This window comes from Mobula hypostoma, chromosome 13 (assembly GCF_963921235.1).
Source record: "Mobula hypostoma chromosome 13, sMobHyp1.1, whole genome shotgun sequence".
Taxonomy (NCBI): domain Eukaryota; kingdom Metazoa; phylum Chordata; class Chondrichthyes; order Myliobatiformes; family Myliobatidae; genus Mobula; species Mobula hypostoma.
In genome coordinates, this window is record NC_086109.1 from 44466031 (window position 1) to 44491079 (window position 25049).

Here is a 25049-nt window from a genome sequence, read left to right on the forward strand (position 1 = left end):
AACTCGCTGATGGGGTAGACCCACAGTACTTTAATTTCTTCATGTCTAGCAGTATCCTGTGATAATAAAAAATACATTTAAATAGCCAATAACACCTCTGGTTGACCCTGTAGCAGTTATTAGGATCGAATGTGCCACCACCTTCAGGTTCCATCTGATGTTTCATTTAGCTGTATACATGTGTGTAGTTGACTGACAATAAACTTAAACGGAGTCCATTACAAGCACACCACCCACCCAGCTAGTCTCAATTTCTTGCATTCAGCCCATACCTGCCTTAACCACATCTTCTGATAGTTCACTCCATATACTCACCACCCTTTGAGTAGAAGTGGGTCCCTTTTAAATCTTTCCCCTCTAACCCTAAATCTATCTTTTGGACTCCCCTACACTGGGAAAAAGACTGTTAGCATCCACCTTATCTATTCCTTTCATAACTATAGACTTATCTATCAGGTCACTTATCATTCTCCTACTTGCCAAGGAATAAGAACCTAGGCTGGCCAATCTCTCCCTGTAAATCAGGCCCTCCAGTCCCGGTAACATTCTCAGAAATGTTTTCTGCATTCTGCCCAGTTTAACTACATCTTTCTTATAACAGGGTGACCAAAGCTCTGCACATTACTTCAAGTGCAGCCTCACAAACAATTTGTATATCTGCAACTTAATTTCTTATCTCTTGTACTCAGGGCCCTGATTAATGAAAGCCAGCATGTTATATCAGAATCAGAATCTGGTTTATTATCATCAGCATGTGATATGAAATTTGTTAACTTAGCAGCAGCAGTTCAATGCAATATATAATCTAGTAGAGAGAAAAAATAACAATAAATAAAATAAAACATAATAATACATTGAGTGCCAGGTTGTTGCTGCGGCTACACTCCACTATTTGGCACATCTCACTCCTGTACGCTCTCTTGTCACCGTCTGAGATTCTACCAACAAAGGTTGTATCATCAGCAAATTTATAGATGGTATTTGAATGCCTAGCCACATAGTCATGTGTATATAGAGAGTAGAGCAGTGGGATAAGGACACACCCCTGAGGTGCACCAGTGTTGATCGTCAGCGAGGAGAATATGTTATCACCAATCCGCACAGATTGTGGTCCAGGTCCAAGGCCATCATGTTATATGCCTTTTTCACTACCATCTCTACCTATGATGCTGCATTCAATGAACAATGCATTTACATGCCTAAATCACTCTGTTCCATTACACTTCCTACTACTCTACCACTCACAATATAAATCCTACACTGGTTTGTCTTTTTAAACTTCATCACCTCACACTTGTTTGTATTGAAATATATTTGCCACTCCTTGGTCCAAATCCTCAACCGACCAAGATCCCTTTGATAATCTATGATAATCTTCTTCACAATCAACAACACCTCCTAATTTCAGATCACCTGCAAATTTACTGATCAAGCCTTGTGCATTTGCATCCAAATCAGTTATATAAATAATGAATAACAGTCCCAATGCCAACTTTTGTGGCACACCACTAGTCACTGGCTTCTATTCTGAGAAACAATTTTCAACCACTACCCTCTGCGTCCTACCGCTAAAGAAGTTTTGAATCCCCTAGGTAATTGTCCCTGGATTCCATGGAACCTATCCTTCCAGACCAGACTACCATGCGGGACCTCGTCCAAGGTCTTGCTAAAGTCCACATAGACAACTTCCACTACCCTATCGTCATCTACCGTTTTGGTTACTTCTTCATAAAACTCTAAAAGGTTCATCATGCATGACTTTCCATGAACAAAACCATGCTGATTCCTGCTAATCAGACTCTGTCTATTTAAATACTGATCGATTCTGCCCCTCAGAATTCCTTCCGGTAATTTCTCCACTACTGATATCAGACTATAGTTCCGTGGCTTATTCTTGCTACCTTTGTTAAGCAATAGAACAACATTAGCTTCCTTCCAGTCTTCAGGAGCTTCACAAGTGGTTAACCATGAAGAAAATCTTACCGCAAGGGCTTCTCTAGCCTCTCTAGCCTCCCACAGAGTCTGAGGACGCAGTCAGTCAGGCCCTGGGGATTTATTCACTTTAATGCCCTGAGGCCTTAAGGTTGTAATACCTCCTCCCTGGCATTATGAATGTACTCCAAAACATCTCCACTTGTATTCCTTACCTCTTGAGCACCGTGACTTTCTTCTCAGTAAGCATCCATGAGATACTGTATATTTGTTAAAAATCCCATCCATCTCTGATGGCTCAAGACATAGATGACTAATATTTAAGGGTGCATTTTCTCACCCTGGCCATTCTCTTACTCTTAATATAGCTATAGAATCTCTTGGGTAGGTAATGATGGAGGAGAAGATGGCAACGCGACACAGCACACGCGGCCTCTCCGGTGAAATGATATCGTATTTGTAAGTAGGATGCCGTGCACAATTCTGATTTGTTGGAGACAGACGTGAGAAGCATGGAGGAACATCTGGAGAAACTTCTGAAATGCCCGGTTCGCTGCCGCTGCTACTGTGCAATCGAGAATCTCCGGAGGGGAAGGCCCCAAATCCTCGGCTTTGCCTATTGCTGGCGGCTGGGACTGAGGTGGTGCTCAGTGTCGGAGGGCTAGTCGAACGCTTGAAGTTTTCGGATAGACTGAGAGTCGGACTGAGGTCGGGTGCTTCCAGGATGCTGCATCAGCAAGTTTGCCGCGCTGGAAGCTCATGACAGGGAGAGTTTTCTTCCTTCGTCCATCTGCGTGAGATGTTGGGACTTTTGAAAGACTTTAAGACTGTTTTTTAAACCGTGCCCATGGTCTGTTCTTCTATCGAATTACGGTATTGCTTGCACTGTTGTAACTATATGTTATAATTATGTGGTTTTTGTCAGTTTTTCAGTCTTGGTCTGTCTTGTGTTTCTGTGATATCACACTGGAGGAACATTGTATCATTTCTTAATGCATGCATTACTGAATGACAATAAAAGAGGACTGCGTGTCCTCATAATCTAACCTAACCTGCCTGAACTATCTCATTCCTCTACCCACCTCATGCCAGACCTATCTCTTCCCTCCTAATTTCCCTCAAGTATATTCTTAATCTTACATAGACATGAAGAGATTCACTCACCTCCATCCTCCTAAACCCAATCTGTTTCCTTCCTTATCTGGACCTTGGCCTCAATATCTTATGCCAGCTAAGGTTCCCTGAACGTACCATCCATCCCAACAGGAACCTGCTGCCCCTGGACACCTGGTATCACTTTTAAAAGCCTCCCATCTGCCTTTCCAATCCTTTTATTTTAAACCGGCTCATCCAATTGATCCTGTCTAATTCCCCCAATTAGATGCAATGTTAAAGCCTCTTGTCCCCTCACCCACAATTGTGATGGAAAGATCTGTTTATTTGCAGGCAATAACACTCGAGTTTAATATTAAAGATACTTTTATTGAGAGATTTTTGCTTACAGTACCTCTCTGAATGAATTATTAATTAACACTCACAAAATACTGGAGGAACTCAGCAGGTCAGGCAACATCTATGGAAATGAATAAACAGTCAACATTTGGGGCCAGACCTTTTTTTGGGACTGGAAAGGATGGGGGGGAAGATGCCAGAATAAAAAGGTGGGGGAGGGGAAGGAGGACAGCTGGCAGGTGATAGGTGAAGCCAGGTGAGTGGGAAAGATAAAGGGCAGAAGAGGGTGAAATCTGACAGGAGAGGACAATGGACCATGGGAGAAAGGGAAGGAAGAGGGGACCTGGGGCGGGTGGGTGATAGGCAGCTGAGAAGAGTTAAGAGGCCATAGTAGGGAATAGAAGAAAAGGGGAGGGGGGGGGAGGGATTCTTTTTTAAACCAGGAGAAATTGATATTCATGCCATCGTTGGAGACTACCCAGATAGAATATGAGGTGTTGCTCCTCCACCTCGCGGATGGCCTCATCATGGCACAAGAGGAGGCCGTGGACTGACATATCAGAATGGGAATGGGAACTGGAATTAAAATGTTTGGCCACCAGGAAGTTCCACTTTTGGCGAAGTGATCGATGAAGCAGTCCCCAATTTACGATGGGTCTCACCAATGTAGAGGTGGCTGCATCGGCCCTTCTCTACGTTGACATAAATTAACTGATTTATCTAGACTTTATGATGGGCTTCTATAATGTATAGGTTCTAAAGGAATACTGAAGAAAACATAATATATCATATCTAACTATTGTATATCTCAGCTTTTCCCCATGCTGCTCTTGAAGCTAGTGACTAGCAATTTCACAGGGATACTGCTGAGAAAAGGCATTAAGTTTAATTACTTTTTTCCCTATGACAATGAATAAGAAGCTGACACAATGGAGATAAAACATTGAATTATCAGTTCCCAGCATGTGATGAAAAGTAATATTAATATTTACTGATCTCTGGGCTGCTCTGGATATAACTAGAAAACTGTATACATCATGTCTTCAAAAGCAGGAAAAAATTGTGAAATGCTCTGACTTTTGAAGGTAAAAGGGATATCTCACAAACAAGATTGTATATTTTAATATTGACATCACATCTTGGGCTCCTGTTTATTCAGTACAGGCTATATTTCATTTATAAAGACGAATAAAGTCATTTGTGTGTTACATTGTCCTAATTGTCTTCTAGCCACTCTCAATGTTCTTGAACAAAAGCAACCTTTCAATATATTTTAAGGAGGAGTATAGTCATACAATATATTCTTTATACAAACTTGATCTATCACTTGATAGATTACTAAAATCTTAATAATGTAGCATTTGTTTTGCTTTTCCCATTGTTTCTAATCTTTACAATTCACTTTATAGGATCTCTACATGACTGGGTTTTTCACAATTCCTACCTGTTCTTGGAACTGTGCTGATAAACCATCTACTTGAACCGCTCTGGTATTTTGGTGCTGCTGGGTAGATAGTTCCAGAATTGAGACCAAGTGCCGATATTGTTTTCAATCAGGATGGTGTGCAGTTTGAAGGGATGCCTGCATGCGATGAATCAGCTATCCTCGTCTCCCTTGGCACTTGGGGTTACAAGATTAGGAAGTAATGCCAGGGCAGTCCTGCAGAGTGTCTGCAATATGAAATGCACTGCAGCCATTGTACAATGTGGTAGAATGTATATTTAGAGTGCGGATGAGATGTCAAGCAAGTGAGCTAAAAATAGCTGGGCTGGGGACAATGCCCAGGGGGACTCCAGCCGTATTGCTCTGGGTGATAGAGATTGACTTCCTATTACAACCATGAACCTTTGTACACGTATGACCCCGACTGTGTGTTTATCCATTGGTTTCCATTGACTTCAGTTCTAAGAGAGTTCATTTAGAAAGCCACTGCCTTGGTGTCAAGAGGAGTCATTCTCAACTCACCTTCAAAATTCAGCTCTGTTACCACTTCTTTCTCCGCCGTCAGATTTCTAAACCATGAACTCTACCTTGTTCTTTATGTTTTTTCAGTGTTATTTACTTCTGTAATTTAAACATTAAGAGATTCGCTTTCTTTGTCACATGATCATCAAAACATACAGTGAAATGTGTTGTTTGCTTCAAGAACTGACAGAGCCAGGGGCAGCCCGCTAGTGTTGCCATGAAGCCAGCACCAACTGAGTATGTCCACAATGTACTAACCCGGACTAATCCGTACGTCTTTGGAAGATGGGAAGGAGGCAGAGTGCCCAGAGGAAACACACGCAGTTTTGGGGACAACGTACAAACTCCTTAGAGATAGTGGCAGAGTTGAACCTGGGCTGCTGGCACTGTGATAGCTATGCTGATGTGTCACACTGTAGTAATTGTATGCCTTTGCACAGTACTGCTGCTACAAAACAACACATCATTTAAGTCAGTAGTAATACATCTGATTTTGATTCTTTGCTTCATGTTTGGACCATGGCTGTAAATGTGATAAGACCATCAGATACAGGACAGAATTAGGCCATTTGGCCCAGAGTCTGCTCTGCCATTTCCAATTTTCCTCTCTGCCCCAATCTCCTTCCTTCTCCCCGAATCCCTTCATGCCCTGACCAATCGAGAATCTAACCTCCGACTTAAATTTACATAAAGACTTGGACTCCATAGCTGTCTGTGGCAAAGAATTTTACAGGTTCACCACTCTCTGGCTAAAGAAATTCCTCCCCATCTCTGTTCTAAAAGGACACACCTCTATTCTGAAGCTGTGTCCTCTGATCTTAGACTCTCCCACCACAGGAAACATCCTCTCCACATCCATTCTATCAAGGCCTTTCATTATTCGATAGGTTTCTATGAGGTCATTTCTCATTCTTCTGAATTCTAATGAATATAGGCCCTGAGCCATTGCATGCTCATCATAGGACAAGTCATTCAATGCCAGAATGTGGCGATCTAGGTGGGCATTGACGAGCAGGTTATTTCTGGGAAGGTAATGCTTGCACCTTGCATTTTTTTTTCTTATGACTGAGAACAGACTCAGTCATTGGACAGCAATGAGTTAATGTGCATTTGTCCTGTTTTCATGGACAAGGCGTTCTAAGTAAAAATTCCTCATTACCTTGGCTTAGCAATTAAAATATCAACACACTTATTATTCTGGAAATCCCTTGACATCTAAGAGAGGTGGAAGTCGAAAGAGTTTAAGGCAAGTTAGCTAGGTGTTTGAAACACATCAATGAGGCAAGCCAACCTAGGAAAAGCTACCTGATGCCAAATCCTATTCTGATAATAACTGTGACCTAAGACAACCTGATGCAAAATTTTGGCAGTTATCCTTAGTTTCCAATTAATGCATTCAGGTACAAGTAATTTTTTGGACTGGCTTGTCAGTCTCTGACCCTGAGATTTAATGTATGAGGTCTCATTCCCTCCAAACTTAATTAGTGTTGATGATTTAAAACAGAATTACTTTAAAAATATATTTTCTCTTTAATTCCAGCTATTTTTCTGAATATTATTTTGCCTTCTCAGCATATTTGATTCAAATTTCTGTATTTTTATTCCATGCTTATGATTTACACTCTCATGGGTTCGGCGAGTATAACCTGACTGGATGAAGAATCCCATTGTTGATTTTCTTGCTACACCAGCCACAATTTCTCTGTGGATGACACCCACCTGGATTAATCACACAATTGCAACAACTTGGTATTCCAGAAAACTTTTAGAAAATAAGAGACCTAGAGATGGAGAAGCAGAAGCCGGGAGCTAAATGAAAGCTTGGATTTGTGACAAGTATATGGTTTGAGTGACTGCTTCCTTCTGACACTTGGGGAGAATAGCTAACCTCCAAAAAGAGCTAAAAAGTTACCGACCTTTCATTCTCACCCATGTGAGGCATGTAGGTTCATTATCAGACAGGTGTCCTCCAGTCTACAATTAAGTTGTGGCTTCTGTGGTGACAGGCTTTTTCAACTGTGTGTGAGGATCCTGTCTGTCTGGTTTTGTAACACAATAGAAATAAGGGCAAATTACTCAATCCTAAACTGTTGTTTCACCAACTTTCTCCCCTGCCACTCTGGGTGGGTTGATAAAATTGACACTGAGCTTATGATGAAACTCTTGGGAATTTCTCCTGCATACCAAGGATGAAATGAGGAGAAAATTGCTCAAATCTGTCCATTTTTCTCTAATGTAGTAAGGTTTTGTCAGGACAAGAAAGAGACTGATTGGAAGTACATTCAAGTTCATGCAGAAGAACCTGTTTTTCCTCATTGGGTAACTTGTGCAGAATCCTCCAAACAAAATGATGCAATCTGACACACAACTATTTAGAAAGCAGAGCGTAGACTCAGAGCACCACTGGCATAGTTCAGCGTGCTTATGGAGCTGGAGCTGCCAGAAGACACGGTGCATGCAGCCCCTGGGAATTATGGATTATTCATTCCCTAGAAAGAACACTAGAAACTGACTGTCATCTGTTGAAATATCACTTATTTACTGCATTCCGATCTGAATACCTTTGGATGTATGATGTTAGTAGTTGCTCCAATCCAGCTACTGTACACCCACACACTCATATACACACATTCTGAGCTGTGAGTTATGCAGGAAGCTGTTATTTTATTCCAGCAGCTGAGTGATTAATGATATGAACTTTGCACAGTGCGAACCAAGGGCTTGACAATTATTTTCTGTGATGACAAATACTTCTGACAGCCAAATTTGAAGCTGCTTTTCAATGAATAAATGTTACTTTACATCAGTGATCGAAATCTCACAAATAGCACACACACACACACACGCTGACAAGCCTTCGTGTCCAACACATAATACTCTGAAATTTCTGCCATCTCCAACAGGATCCCACCACCAGGCAAATCTTTCCCTCCCTCACTGCCTCACTGCCTGCCCCCCCCCACTTTATGCTTTCCCCAGGGATCATTCCCTATGTGACTCCCCTGTCCATTTGTCCCTCCCTAGCCCCACTGATCTCCCTCCTGGCACTTATCCCTGCAAGTGGAACAAGTGCTACACCTGCCCCTACACCTCCTCCCTCACTACCATTCAGGGCCCTAAACAGTCCTTCCGGGTGAGGCGACACTTCACCAGTGAGTCTGGTAGGGTCATCTACTGAATCCAGTGCTCCTGGTGAGGCCTCCTGTATATCGGTGAGACCCAACATAGATTGGGAGACCACTTCGCCAAGCATCTATGCTCCATCCACCAGAAAAAGTGGGATATCTGTGGCTATCCATATTAATTCCACTTCTCATTCCCATTCTGATATGTCAATCCATGGCTTCCTCTACTGTTGCGATGAGCCAACATTCAGGTTGGAAGAGCAACACCTTATATTCTGTCTGGGTAACCTCCAACCTGATGACATGAACATCGATTTCTCAAACTTCAGGTAATGCACCCCCTTTACCATTTCCCATTTTCCTCTCTCACCTTGTCTCCTTGCCTGCCCTGCACCTCCCTCTGATGCTCCTCCCCCTTTTCTTTCTTCCATGGCCTTCGGTCCTCTCCTATCTGATTCCCCCTGCTCCTAGCCCTCCAACTCTTTCACTAATCACCTTCCCAGCTCTTTACTTCCCCCACCCCCACTCTCCTGGTTTCACCTATCACCTTGTACATCTTCCTCCTCTCCCCCTCACCTTCTTGCTCCAACTCTTCATCTTTTTTCCAGTCCTGCTGAAGGGTCTCAGCCCGAAATGTAGACTGTACTCTTTTCCATAGATGCTGCTTGGCCTGCTGAGTTCCTCCAGCATTTTGCGTGCGTTGTTTGGATTTCCAGCATCAGCAGATTTTCTCTCATTTGTGATTGGACACCCTGACAAGGCACTATTCCACCAGACCAGCTTTGGTGGAAGTGCAGTCTTACATTTGCAACAAACATTGATCACAATGTAGTAATGTCAGTACATGGAGACAGAATCAGCCAAGTTCAAGTTTATTGTCATTTCAGCCACGCGCATGTATACCACCAAATGAAACAACACTCCTCTGGACCAAGGTACATACAACTCACGCACAACACAAAGTAATATTACCACAAATAAATGAACAAATAATACGGTGCATTTGCAATACAAGTTAAAAAGTAAACGGCATAACGCCACTAGAAACAACAGGAATTCAGCAGATGCTGGAAATTCAAGCAACACACATCAAAGTTGCTGGTGAATGCAGCAGGCCAGGCAGCATCTCTAGGAAGAGGTGCCGTCGACGTTTCAGGCCGAGACGCTTCGTCCTGACGAAGGGTCTCAGCCTGAAACATCGACTGCACCTCTTCCTAGAGATGCTGCCTGGCCTGCTGCGTTCACCAGCAACTTTGATGTGTAATGCCACTGGTGCTTCATAAGTGATGAGACCTGGGTGGCAGGGATTTAGTAGTCTCACAGCCTGGGAATGAGACCTGGGTGGCAGGGAGTTAGTAATCTCACAGCCTGGGAATGAGACCTGGGTGGCAGGGAGTTAGTAATCTCACAGCCTGGGAATGAGACCTGGGTGGCAGGGATTTAGTAATCTCACAGCCTGGGAATGAGACCTGGGTGGCAGGGAGTTCAGTCGTCTCACAGCCTGGGGGAAGAACCTGTTTCCCATCCGAACAATCCTTGACAATCACATCACCAAGTCCCCCACCAAAGTCTGGAGATCACCAGTGACCAAAAGCTCAATTAGATCAAGTACATAAATACTGTTACTATATGGTCTTATCAGAGGCTGAATATTCTATTGAGTGACTTATAATTGTGTTCAAAGAATTTCCAGCATAGATCAGCCACATAAGGAGTATAAAGAAGTGTCCTTCACTTGCCTGGATGAGTGTATCTTAATATAATTCAAGAAGGTTGCCACATTCTCCATCATTAGCTTATTTTGTACTGCATCCACTCCCCAAATATCCATTGGTGCAACTTGGCACCATTTACATTCTACACTGTAACACACACAAAATGCTGGAGGAGCTCAGCAGGCCAGGCGGCATCTATTGAAAAGAATAAAGAGTTGATGTTTTCTGCTAAGACCTTTTATCAGGACTGGAAGGGTCTTGGTCTGAAACATTGACTCTTTATTCCTTTCCATAGATGCTGCCTGATCTGCTGAGTTCCTCCAGCATTTTGTGTGCGTAACTATTTATTTCCAGCACCTGCAGAATCATTTGTGTTGATGGCATACTGCACTATACTTCCTTGTCTAGACTATTCCAACAGCACCCTCCCAATCCCCAACTTCTACCACCACAAAGAAGAACAGCATGATTAGGCACACCAACACCTATCGTGGTACACTGTTTAGACTTGGAAATATACCACTATTCTTTCATCAGCACTGTGACTAAGTCCTGGGACTTCTGAACCTGCAGCATTGTGGGATTATTTTTACTTAACAAGCTCAAGACTAATTAATGGTGGGAAATTGATGTTGACAACTATTGGTGAGCTCAGGACTTTAATGATGGGGTTGGGAGGGTGGATATGCCAGTGTGAACTGTTAACTCCATTGTGGTCACTCATTTATGTGTTCATTTGTTAGTTACTTTGTTTATTTACTTATTTATCGATTGCTTTACTATTTATTGATTGATCGATTGATTGAATAGGCTGTTTTGCCCTTTGAACTACAGTGCACAGCAATCCCCCAACTTAATCCTAGCCTAATCATGGGACAATTTACAATGACTAATTAACCTACGAACTGGAACATCTTTGGACTGTGGGAGGAAATCAGAGCACCTTAATGCCTTCATCATTTTAGGGGATTTTAACCAGGCCAGTCTGAAAAAAAAAACTTACAACAATTACCATCAACAGATCACTTGCAGTACTAGAGGAAACAACACACAGGATAATTGCTACACCACTTTCAAGAAAGCCTATTGTGCTATTCCATGCCCTCACTTCAGGAAGTCTGATCACCTGGCTGTACTTCTACTCCCTGAGTATAGGCAGAGACTGAAGCCTGCAGCACCAGCAGTGAGAACCTAGAAGGTTTGGACAAGGGAAGCACAGGAGCGTCTACAGGACTGTTTTGAATCGGTGGATTGGACTGTATTCAGGGATTCATCTTCAAACCTGGATGAGTATGCTGCAGTTGTTACTGACTTCACTAAAACCTGTGTGGATGAGTGTGTGCCTGCAAAGACTTACTGTACATTCCCAAACCAAAAGCCATGGATGAACCAGGAGGTACATCGTTTGCTGAAGGCTAGATCTGTGGCATTCAAGTCTGGTGACCCAGGCCTTTACCAGAAAACCAGGTATGATTTGCAGAGGGCTATTTCAAGGGTGAAGAGACAATTTCGACACTACCAGATGAAGTCAACTCCTTCTGTACCCACTTTGAAAGGGAGAATATAACTACAGCTGTGAAGATTCCTGATGCACCTGATGACCCTGTGATCTCTATCTCAGAGGCCGATGTTAGGCTGTCTTTAAATAGAGTGAACCCTCGCAAGGCGGAAGGTCCCGATGGAGTACCTGGGAAGGCTCTGAAAACCTGTGACAACCAACTGGAGGGAGTATTCAAGGACATTTGAATCTCTCACTGATACAGGCAGAAGTTCCCACTTGCTTCAAAAAGGCAACAATTAGTCATAGTCATACTTTATTGATCCCAGGGGAAATTGGTTTTCGTTACAGTTGCACCATAAATAATAAATAGTAATAGAACCATAAATAGTTAAACAGTAATATGTAAATTATGCCAGGAAATTATGAAATAAGTCCAGGACCAGCCTATCGGCTCAGGGTGTCTGATCCTCCAAAGGAGGAGTTGTAAAATTTGATGGCCACAGACAGGAATGACTTCCTATGACGCTCTGTGCTGCATCTCGGAGGAATGAGTCTCTGGCTGAATGTACTCCTGTGCCCACCCAGTACATTATGTAGTGGATGGGAGACATTGACCAAGATGGCATGCAACTTAGATAGCATCCTCTTTTCAGACACCACTGTCAGAGAGTCCAGTTCCATCCCCACAACATCACTGGCCTTAAGAATGAGGTTGTTGATTCTGTTGGTGTCTGCTACCCTCAGCCTGCTGCCCCAGCACACAACAGCAAACATGATAGCACTGGCCACCAGACTCGTAGAACATCCTCAGCATCGTCCAACAGATGTTAAAGGACCCCAGTTTTCTCAGGAAATAGAGACGGCTCTGACCCTTCTTGTAGACAGCCTCAGTGTTCTTAGACTAGTCCAGTTTATTGTCAATTCGTATCCCCAGGTATTTGTAATCCTCCACCAAGTCCACACTGACCCCCTGGATGGAAACAGGGGTCACCGGTGCCTTAGCCCTCCTCAGGTCTACCACCAGCTCCTTAGTCTTTTTCACATTAAGCTGCAGATAATTCTGCTCACACCATGTGACAAAGTTTCCTACCGTAGCCCTGTACTCAGCCTCATCTCCCTTGCTGATGCATCCAACTATGGCAGAGTCATCAGAAAACTTCTGAAGATGACAAGACTCTGTGCAGTAGTTGAAGTCTGAGGTGTAAATGATGAAGAGAAAGGGAGACAAGACAGTCCCCTGTGGAGCCCCAGTGCTGCTGATCACTCTGTCGGACACACAGTGTTGCAAGCACACGTACTGTGGTCTGCCAGTCAGGTAATTTAAGAATCCATGACACCAGGAAAGCATCCACCTGCATCACTGTCAGCTTCTCCCCCAGCAGAGCAGGGCGGATGGTGTTGAACGCACTGGAGAAGTCAAAAAACATCACCCTCACAGTGCTCGCTGGCTTGTCCAGGTGGGCATAGACACGGTTCAGCAGGTAAACGATGGCATCCTCAACTCCTAGTCAGGGCTGGTAGGCGATCTGGAGGGGATCTAAGTGTGGCCTGACCATAGGCCGGAGCAGTTCCAGAACAAGTCTCTCCAGGGTCTTCATGATGTGGGAGGTCAATGCCACCGGTCTGTAGTCATTGAGGCTGCTGGGGCGCGGCGTCTTCGGCACAGGGACGAGGCAGGACGTCTTCCACAGTACAGGAACCCTCCAGAGCCTCAGGCTCAGGTTGAATACATGGCAAAGTACTCCACATAGCTGAGGGGCACAGGCTCTGAGCACCCTGGTACTGACACCATACCAGTGCTTAAGAAGAATAATGTCAGCTGCCTTAATGACTATTGTCCAGTAGCACTCATATCTACAGTGGTGAAATGCTTTGAGAGGTTGGTCATGATCAGACTGAACTCCTGCCTCAGCAAGAACCTGAAGCCATTACAATTTGCCAATCATCACAATAGGTCAACAGCAGACACAATCTCAATGGGTCTTCACAGAGCTTTAGACCACCTGGACAACACAAACACCTATGTCAGGATGCTGTTCATCGACTATAGCTCAGCATTTTACACCATCATTCCCACCATCCTGATTGAAAAGTTACAGAACCTGGGCCTCTATACCTCCCTCTGCAATTGGATCCTTGACTTCCTAACTGGAAGACCACAATCTGTGCGGATTGGTGATAGCATATCCTCCTCATTGACGATCAACACTGATGCTCAGGGGTGTGTGCTTAGCCCACTGCTCTACTCTCTCTATACACATGACTGTGTGGCCAGGCATAGCTCAAATACCATCCATAAATTTGCTGACGATACAACCATTGTTGGTAGAATCTCAGTTGGTGACGAGAGGGCATACAGGAGCGAGATATGCCAACTAGTGGAATGGTGTTGCAGCAACAACCTGGCACTCAATGTCAGTAAAACAAAAAGAGCTGATTGCGGACTTCAGGAAGGGCAAGATGAAGGAACAAATACCAATTCTCAGGGGGATCAGAAGTGGAGAGAGTGAGAAGTTTCAAGTTCCTGGGTGTCAAAATCTCTGAGGATCTAACCTGGTCCCAACATATCGATGTAGTTATAAAGAAGGCAGCAGCTATACTTCATTAGGTGTTTGAAGAGATTTGTTATGTCAACAAGTACACTCAAAACCTTCTATAGATGTACCGTGGAGAGCATTCTGACAGGCTACATCACTGTGTGGTGGGGGGCGGGGGGGGGGGTTGCTACTACACAGGACTGAAAGAAGCTGCAGAAGGTTGTAAATCCAGTCAGCTCCATCTTGGGTACTAGACTACAAAGTACCCAGGACATCTTCAAGGAGCAGTGTCTCAGAAAGGCAGCGTCCATTATTAAGGACCTCCAGCACCTAGGGTATGCTCTTTTCTCACTGCTAACATCAGGTAAGAGGTACAGAAGGCACACACTCAGCGATTCAGGAAGAGCTTCTTCCCCTCTGCCATCAGATTTCTAAATGGTCATTGAACCCTTGAACACTACCTCACTTTTTAAATATATAGTATTTCTGTTTTTATACATTTTTAATCTATTCAATATACATACACTGTAATTCATTTATTTATTATTATTTTCTTCTCTATTATGTATTGCATTGAACTGCTGCTGCTAAGTTAACAAACTTCATGATATATGCCCGTGATAATAAACCTGATTCTGATTCACCCGGAGGAACCCTACACGGTCACGAGGAGAACACACAAACTCCTTACAGGCTGTGGTGGGATTTGAACCCAGGTCGCCTGTACTGTTAAACATTGTGCTAACCAGTATGCTACTGTGTTGAAAAGCAAACAACACTCCCACCAGAGCTAGGATTAGGCATTGTATTAATTGATCCTTCTGCTCTTCCTCCCAAGTACAAGTAATTTTGTGAACTGTGATGTCATTTGTACTAATCTCTGGACCTGTGACACGAGCCATATTCCTTCAGTGCTTAGTGTTGGAGATTTTAAGCGGAATTATAATTATTACTTCTAAAGCATATTTTTCTCTTTAAAATCTAGATTTCTTTCTGAACATCATTTTGCCTTAGCTACACGAATCAAATTTTCGCTTTATGCTTACTATGTTTTGGAGATTGAGAGTCAGAGTGCCTCTCCAAAGCAGTTGAACCAGTAGTAGACAGACTGGGCAGGTTTCACAGATGTAGCAGTTAACGCCTCACTGCAAGTTTGAATGTGCAAATTTCTGTAGGATTTTTTTCCAGAACTTCACTTGTCATCTGAAAATAAAATGTGGAACAATATACAATTAACTATTATTCAGGTCATCTGATAGAAAAAATGCTGATTCAATTTCCAAGTACAATTCTAAGGCAGCAAGTATAATTTCATCATAGCAAGCGGTTGGATCTGTCTCATAAGTTTAGAACTATTGAAAACAAATTCAGAATTTCCATGAATGAACATTTTAAAGATTCAGAGTGCTGTGTTCAATTCAGTGCTCTATATAACTGAAGCATGACCTCCCTAGCAGTAAATCATAATTCCCTTTGCAATAAACATGATTTTACCTTTCCTAATCATATGCTTTATTTATAAGCCAGCCTTTTGTAAATTAACTGGAATGCCCAGACCCTTAGAGCTCTCAAATTCTTTAGATATAATGCTATTTTGATAATATACTATTTTGTATGTTTTGTGCAATCGTAATGCACACATGCAAGACTCCTTTTGTCAGATTTTTGCTGACATACTTAACCTATCTCACTTCCTTTCCAGCTTTCTTCTGTCCTCTTCATAACATACTTTCCTTGCTTAAAAAGCAAAGTAACAACCATGGCTTTGATGCCATCATCCACATTTATATACATAATAGTGTACAAAGTTGAGGTCCCAGCACCCATTGCTGTGGCACACCTCTCATTATATGTTGCCAACCAGAAATGGGATTATTTTGTATTGGCGTTAGTTTATTTTTGCCACACGTCCCAAGATACAGTGAAGTATTTTTGTTTTGTATGACATCGAGAGATCATGCCATACATAATTAAACTGAGGCGATTAAAACTGAATGCAGAATGTGATGTTGCATTTCCCAAGAAAGTACAATGTAGCTAAACAAATAAAGTACAAGAGGCAGAGATTAGGAGGTCAAGATTTCAAGGGTTCAAAGTCAAAATTGAGTTTGTTATCATGCGCACAATTACATGTTCTCCTAGGTACAACAAAAAAAACTTATCTGCAACAGCATCACAGGCACTTAGTATTAGAAACACAACGGTCACAAAAAAAACATGAATTGTACAGAAATTACACAAAACTATACAAGAAAACACAATAAGATCAAAAAAAGTGGCAATAGCATTGCTATACTGAGGTAGTAATTCGGCTTGTGCAAATTGGTTCAAGAACCAATTGCTTGAAAAGATATCGCTGTTCTCAAACCTGATTATGTGGTATTTCAGATTTCTGTTCTTTCTGACTGATGGTAACTGCAAGAAAATGGAGAGCTTTGCATACGCAGAGCCCTTTGTATTATTAAGGAGCCCACCCATCCATCCAGCATCCTCTTTGACCTTCTACCATCAGGCACGAGACAAAAACAAGAACAGTCAGTATGAAGAAGAGTTTCTTCCACGAGCCCATGAAGCTTCTGAACTCCCAGCCTCATTGTATTGAAAGTGCCACTAGTTAACTGTTCCGTATCTTACAATATTTAATATTAATGCATTGTAATTTGTTATTTGTGTGGTTCATATGTAGATTTTATCCTTAACTTCATAAGTTATCATGTGTTATCCATTTTATTCCAGGTTTGAAGAAACGTCATCTGATTTCTATATACGGTATATATGTTATACGCATATACAGTACCTATAAGTATTCACCCCCTTGGAAGTTTTCATGTTTTATTGTTTTACAACATTGAATCACAATGCATTTAATTTGTTGTTTTTACACTGATCAACAGAAAAAAAGGCTCGTGTCAAACTGAAAAACACCAAATAATTGATTTCATAAGTACTTACCCCTTGCAAGTCAGTATTTAGTAGATGCACCTTTGGCAGCAATTATAGTCTGTGTGGATTGGTCTTTATCAGCTTTGCACATCTGGAACCTGCAATTTTCTCCCATTCTTCTTTACACAACTGCTCAAGCTCTGTCAGATTGCACAGAGATTGTGAGTGAACAGCCCTTGACAAATCCAGGCACAAATTCTCAATCGGATTGAGGTCTGGACTCTGACATGGCTACTCCAGGACATTAACTTTGTTGTTTAAGCCATTCCTGTGTAGCTTTGGCTTTATGATTTGGGTCATTGTCTTGATGGTAAACAAAACTTCTCTTGCAGACTGCATCAGGTTTTTCTCCAGGATTTCCCAGTATTTTGCAGCATTCATTTTACCCTCTATCTTCACAAACCTTCCAGGGCCTGCTGTATTGAAGCATCTCCACAGCCTGATGCAATCCCACCATGCTTCACGGTAGAGATGGCATGTTCTTGATTATGTGTGGCATTTTGGTTTACACCAAACATAGTGGTTAGTCTGATGGCCAAAAACACTCAACTTTGGTTTCATCAGACCATAGACCCTTCTTCCAGGCAACTTCAGTCTCCCACATGCCTTCTGGCAAACTCTAGCCAAGATTTCCTGTTAATTTTTTTCAACAATGGCTTTCGCTTTGCCACTCTCCCATAAAGCTGTGACTGGTGAAGCACCCAGGAGCAGTTGTTGTATGTGCAGTCTCTCCCATCTCAGCAACTGATGCTTGTAACTTCTCCAGAGCAGTCATGGGTCTCTTCTGGCCTCCCTCACTAGATCCCCTTCTTGCACAGTCACTCAGTTTTTGAGGACGACCTGCTCTAGGCAGATTTACAGCTGTGTCGTTTCTTTCCATTTGTTGATGATTGACTTAACTGTACTCCAAGGGATATGCAGTGACTTGGAAATTTTCTTGCATCCATCTCCTGACTTGGGCTTCTTAATAACCTTTCGTCTTCGTGATGTAGCATTTGCCAGGATACTGACTCACCAGTAGCTGGACCTCTCTCTGTATCTTGTTTTACGGCAGTTGGCATCCAGCTTAATGGTGCATTACCACCATCCTCTGCTCCAGAATGTGCACTAGACATACATTCTAAATCCCTTCACCCAGTCCCAGTCTCACTCTCACACACACACACACACACACACACACACACACACACACACACACACACACACACACAAACCTATACTTCACCCTCCCATCTTTGACCATCCTAGTATCCTATTCCTGTTTATTCGTCATATTCTATAAAAATCCCTGTACCCCTTAAAAACGCTAAAAATACCTGGACTTGTGCTCTCTCACCCATGCCCAGCAACCCTTTTAATGTGAATTCCTGCATCCCCAACTCCCTTAATTTATTTCTCATCATCTCTCTCTGTATCCCATACTTCCTGCAACTCAGAACTACATGTTCTACTGACTCCTCTTCCTGACATTCCTCACACAATCCTGTCTGGTGTTTCCCTATCATTTTCAATGCTTTGTTTAATGCACAATGCCCCAGCCTTAACCTAGTCCACACAATTTCCTCTCTTCTGTTTCCATTACCTACCCTAGTACCTGCAACACTCTTTTGTATTTGATATAAATGCCTCCCTTTCCCCTCCCTGTCCCATCTTTCTTGCCACATTCGGTTGACTTTTTCCCAGATTACACACTTAACCTCTGCTTTACTGATACTAATGTGCATTTCCACATTTTCTTTCTTTAACGCCCTCTTTGCCAACTCATCCACCCTCTCATTCCCCTTCACCCCTACATGTGCTGGAACCCATAGAAATTTTACCTGACCTCCCTGATTTGCAATTCTTGTAACTAACTGAAGGACTTCATAAAGTACATCTTGCCAACTGTTTGTGTGAAAAGACCTTAAACTTGCTAGAACTGAGGATGAATCTGAACATAACAATGCTTTGGCTTGTCTGGCTTTCTGCACCCATTGTAATGCAACCAACACTGCCAGGATCTCCACTGTAAATACCCCTAACTTATTAGATGTTCTTCTGCTGATTCCAATTTCTTTTGCTGGTATTGCCACCCCAAACCCTGTCACTCCTGTTTCAGGTTCCTTCGCACCATCCGTATAAATGTGAGTATAATCACTATACTTTTCCATCACATGACAGTTAAATACATTTACCAAATCTGTTTTATATCTTTCTTTCCTTTTTACCTCTAACAAATGCCAGTCTATGTCAGGCCATACAAGCTTCCATGGAGCTACAACCGGATAAACTACTGAAGGACTTATCCTCAGATCAAATACTCCACATTCTTTCGCGATATCATTCCCTACCCGACTAAAGGTATCCCTCTGAAACCTCCCATTTTCCCAGCACTCCTGCAACACTCCTTTAGTAGGGTGAGAATCATTGTGCCCCTGCAAGTTAGCCCAGTAGTTTGCCATCAGTTGCATCCTTCTTAGTTCCAAAGGCATTATTCCCATTTCTACCTGTAGGGCTGACACTGGTGACGTTTTAAAAGCCCCACTGCACACTCTCAAGGCCTGAGCCTGAATCACATCCAGTTTCTTTACAAGAGACCTAGCTGCTGATCCATATACTATATTTCCATAATCCAATACAGATCTTACTAAAGCCACATACATTCTCTTCAAAGCTGAACAACTTGCTCCCCATTCCCTACCAGTCAAACATCTCATCACATTTATTACTTTTTTACATTTCTCCTCAGCTTTCCTGATATGGTCTGCCCATGTTAATCGTGAATCAAATATAACTCCCAGAAATTTAAATGATGCAACCCTTTCTAATTCAACCCCATACATCCTTAACTTCTTCCCTACCTCAACCCTTTTCCTGGTAAAAAAATACAGTTTGAGTTTTGTCTACTGAAAATCTACATCCCCAATCATAACCCCACTCCACCACTTCATCAATTGCTTCTTGTAGTTTCCTGATTAGATAGTCCATGTTCCTGCCTCTTTTCCACAAGGCCCCATCATCCGAGAACAGTGACCTACCTATATCCACTGGTACCTTTGTGAAGACATCATTGATCATAATGATGAAAAGTAACAGGCTAATCACACTACCTTGAGGTGTGCCATTTTCCACTATGTACTGTTTTGATAATTCTGATCCAATCCGAACTTGAATTTTTCTACCAAGCAAAAAATCTTTAATCCAATTAAAAACTCTCCCACCAACCTCCATCTTGTGCAGTTTAATTAATAATCCTTCCTTCCACATCATATCATAGGCTTTTTCAATGTCAAAGAACACTGCCACTACTGACTCTCTAATTGCCTGGGCCTTCCTTATTTCAGTCTCTAACATAATCACTGAGTCCATGGAATTCCTTCCCTTTCTAAAACCACTCTGATAACTTGCCAGCATTCCCCTTTTCTCAAGCTCATATGATAACCTTTCTGTTATCATCCTTTCCATTATCTTACATATACTTGATGTTAATGCAATTGGTCTGTAGCTAGTGGGTTTTGACAGATCCTTGCCAGGCTTCCTTATTGGAATTACTACTGCTTCTTTCCATGCACTTGGTAGTCTTCCCTCCTCCCACACTCTGTTATAAAAATGCAGCGACTTCAAGAGCGCTCCTTCTCCTAGATTTTTTTAGCATCACAGAGCATATCAGATCTTTCCCTGGGGAGGTTGGTCTCAATCTCTTTATTGCTCTCATCATTTCTGCTAATGTAAATGGATCATCAATTATATCATCTGTTCCTTCCCTCCTGCTTAACACACCTGGGTGTTGGCTCATTATTCTTTCCCTTCTTCTTCTCCCTTCTTCAGACAAATTTTCTGAACTGTGTATCAGTACAAATGACTTGGCCATGACCTCGGCCTTATCCCTACTGGAGACTGCAGTTTCCTCCTCAGATATCATTACTGGATATTCCCATTCCCTTCCATCTCCTCCCATCCTCTTAATCATTCCCCATATCTCTCCCTCAGGTGTTGTTCTTCCTACCTTGTCGCAAAAACTCCTCCAACTTGCCCTTTTAGCTTGACGTATAGTTCTTCTCACTACTGCCTGTGCTTTCTTATATTGAACCAAATGTTGCATATTATGGGTTCTTTTAACTAGCCTGAATGCTCTATTTCTGTTTTTTACAGCCTGACAACATTCCTCTGTCCACCATGGTACCAGTTTTCTATTCATCCTATTTTTACTCCTAGATTTAGATCCTTCTGCTGCCATGATAATTGCTGAAGTCACCTGTTTAATTCATCTACATTTCCAGAAATATCAATCTTTGTCAACCCTTCTTCACTCAACTTCTGTAACTTACCCCAATCAGCTTTTTCAAACACCCACTTTGGGGTTCCGTCACCTGATCTTACTTCAACTCTTTCACCCACTGAACACAAAACTGGGTAGTGATCACTGCCTACTGTTGAAGCAGTCCAAACTCCCCAGTTACTAATGCCAGCCAAGGTATTAGACACTAACGTAATATCTAACACTGACTCAGTTCCTGTTGTTATATCTATCCTTGTGCCGCTACCATCATTCATACACATCAAATCCCTTTCTTCCATCAAATCTTCAATGACCTTTCCATTTGGATCTGTAATCTGATCCCCCCCCCCATATTGTGCTATGAGCATTGAAATCTGCACACCACAATACTTTATGTCTGTTTTGTCCTTGTATCTTTAATAGGCTGTCCAAATCCAACCTTTTACATGGATTGATAGTAGTTAATTATAACCACTCCCTCCCCTCTCTCCCACACTTCCACCACTATGTATTCCTGATCATCTCCTTTTTCCAGTACCCTATATGGTATACCCTGCTTGATTAACACAGCACAACCCCCTCCTCCCCCTAGATTTCTATCTTTCCTTATCATTGTATACCCATATACCACAAAGTCTAAAGTTGGTTTCAACCAAGTTTCCTGAATACACACTACATCCGGTTTTACAACCATTTCTTTAATAAAGTGCTTGAATTCCTGGCTATTGGCCAGTAAGCTCCTTGCATTCCATTGTAAAAGAATCACCATAATTAGTATTAACCAACACATGACACTTCCTGGCTTGACTGATTACTGAGGTTCTCCCTCACTTCCTCCCATGTCAGTCCTACTAACCCTGAATGGTTTACTGCTGCTTTTACCACCAGCTGAATTTTGTCACTTTTTGACTTTACCTCAGCCGTACTATTAATCACTCCTGCAATGAATGTTACTAGAGCCTTTTTGTCTACATAAATCCTGTCATTTGTTCTTTGTTGCATCTCTCGTATCCCTATTGCTCCCTGTTCATTAGGAGCATTATTCTGTTCTCTTGACATCCTTACAGCTTCTGCATAAGTGATCTTTCTTTTCACTCTTATTTCTTGAATTTTAGTCTCCCATCTCACAACCTCACACCCACTATATGCCACAGTATGAGCTCCTCCACAATTGCAGCATTTTGGTTGAACTCCTGTTCCGCACTTTCCATATTCATGATCACCCTCACATCTAGCACATCTCCTCTGCCTTTTACAGTTTTTAGCCACGTGTCCAAACCTTTGACAATTATAGCACCTCAGTGGCTTTGGCACATACACCCTTACTGGGTAACTCATGAAACCCAGGAACACCTTCCTTGGCACTCTTTCTTCTTCAAATTCAATCAATACTGATTCACTTTCCTTTTTCACTCCCTCCTTTGTTGTTTTCAGTCTTTGAACATTCATTACTTTCCCTCCTTTGATATTTCTCTTTATCTCCTCCATATTAATACTCATTGGTATCCCTGTGATCACTCCTTTACAACCACTGTTTTGTGCTCCCACCTTCCCAGTGTATTCCACCTTGCATTTTCCTATCTCTTTTAGCTTGAGTGCTTTCTCAAGTTGTTCCTCATTCACACATCTTACCAATAAGTTGCCATCATTAAGGACTTTTGCAAATACTATTTCCCCTACCTTATTTGTCAGAGTTGTTGTTAGCACAAACGGGTTAATTTTCTTCATATGTCCCTGAACCTTCTCATTAAACCTAATTATGATAACACCTCCTCTCTGAGCTTGTTCATCTTCCTCACTTCCAGTGCTTTCTCCACTATCATTTCTTATTCTTTTATTCCCTTTGTCTTGGTTTTTATTCATCCGACCCCTCACTACCTCCTCATTCCCTTTATTTCTCCCTTCACAATAATCCACCTCTCCCCAGCTGCCTACCTCTGGTCCCAAGTCTCTATCCCTCTCCTTCTCCACTTTCTTTCCCTCAACCCCACCTCTTATCTTGTCCGCCATTACCAGACCCACACGACCCCCTCCCAGCAATTTCTGTTCCTTCCCCACTCTCTTTCCCTCAACAGGTTCCAAACCACATTCACGCATCAAGCAAAACACAGCCAGCTTCCAGTCAAGCCAACTCACTACTCAGTAGCTGGACCTGTCAGATACAGGTGTGTTTTTACTACAATCAATTGAAACACCTTGACTGCACACAGGTGATCAACATTTAACTAATTTGCAACTTCTAAAACCCATTGGCTGCACCAGTCATGATTTGATGTGAATACTTATGCAATCAATTATTTTGTGTTTTATATTTGTAATTAATTTACATCACTTTGTGGAGATCTGTCTTCACTTTGACATGGAAGAGTTTTCTGTTAGTGTCAAAAAAAAGCCAAATTAAATCCACGTAATTCAGTGGTGGGAGGGGGATGAATACTTTTCATAGGCACTGTCTATAGTTAAATGACAATAAAGTTGTCTTGATGTTGCCTTCTAGACATAACACCTTATGTAGGTACTTTTGGTGGTGGGGAAGAATTTGCACGTGATGTATTGGGCTGGGTTCACTACTCCACTTATGTTTCTACTGGTAAAAATATTTGAACCGGACCATGATGGAGCCATCAGGATACTTTTAACAGTACTTCTGTATGTTTGTTAGTGTGTTTGGCCACATGCTGAACCTCCTCAACCTTCTAAGAAAGTGAAGACTCCTTGTGATTTCACCCTTCTTCCTTTATTCCCTCCCTTTCTTTTAGTCTGCTCTCTGTACTTTGATAGCTAGCCAGTTTTTAATGCTTCATCCTGCACCATCAGCTTTAATATTGAAATGTGGTACCTTTTTACAAATGTATAAGCATTCTGGAACCGTTAATATATCCGCCACTTCCCCTTTACTCACTGGTCTTGTCGGATGTGGCCTGAAGAAGGGTCGCGGCCCGAATCATCTACTGTTTACGGTTTTCCATAGATGCTACCTGGCCTGCTGAGTTCCGTGTGTGTGTGTGTGTCGCATGTTTAACTCTTAACGTCAATATTTTTAAAAAGTTTGAAACATTAAAAAATCTATTGATTAATACAAGAAGGCAGGATCTAAAGCTATGTGGGGTGGGGGAAAGATAGGGTGTGACTGGACACGTAGTTGCTTTACCCAAGTCCTGAACATTTCGGGGTAACAGGATCCGGGCTGCCCTGATCCGACCCAGTGAATGAGGATTGCAAAATCCGACCCAATTCCGCCAGCATGTTTTTAAAAGTGCATTTTCCTACAGACTGGGAATAAACGAGTGTAACAGGGAACTCAACTGGTCTAAATTAATATCCGAGAGAGCCAGTGGATTTTAGCGCGGCCGCCCGTTTAGTAGCCGCTACGATTGTACTTCCTGCTCCGTCGCTTCTACCACTGCTCGCCAGTCTTCGCCGCCTGCTCTGCCTGGGCGATAAACAGCAAACCAACGCTTTAAGTAAGTAGTTGTCCCGCATTAGAGAAATAAAGCAGCCTTTTAACACTCATAAACGAGCTTCGCGTGTCGAGTGATGGCTTTGCCTTGCAGCAAAGGATAGTGTAGATAAGGACACAAACCCTTCTGGAGAGGCAACGCGTACCGCCGTTTCCGACG

The 25049-nt window shown here is 42.4% G+C and overlaps 1 protein-coding gene and 1 long non-coding RNA gene across 3 annotated transcripts in view; one reads left to right on the plus strand and one right to left on the minus strand.

Annotated features, from left to right (window-relative positions):
* Window positions 1-25049, plus strand: part of LOC134355557 (alpha-1,3-mannosyl-glycoprotein 4-beta-N-acetylglucosaminyltransferase C-like) — a 144980-nt gene that overhangs the window by 43333 nt on the left and 76598 nt on the right. The window lies entirely within an intron of this gene.
* Window positions 25-25040, minus strand: LOC134355558 (uncharacterized). Its single transcript, XR_010020123.1, has 3 exons — window positions 24736-25040; window positions 15275-15431; window positions 25-56 (listed from the first exon to the last, which is right to left on the minus strand). It is a non-coding gene; the product is annotated as an uncharacterized LOC134355558 (long non-coding RNA).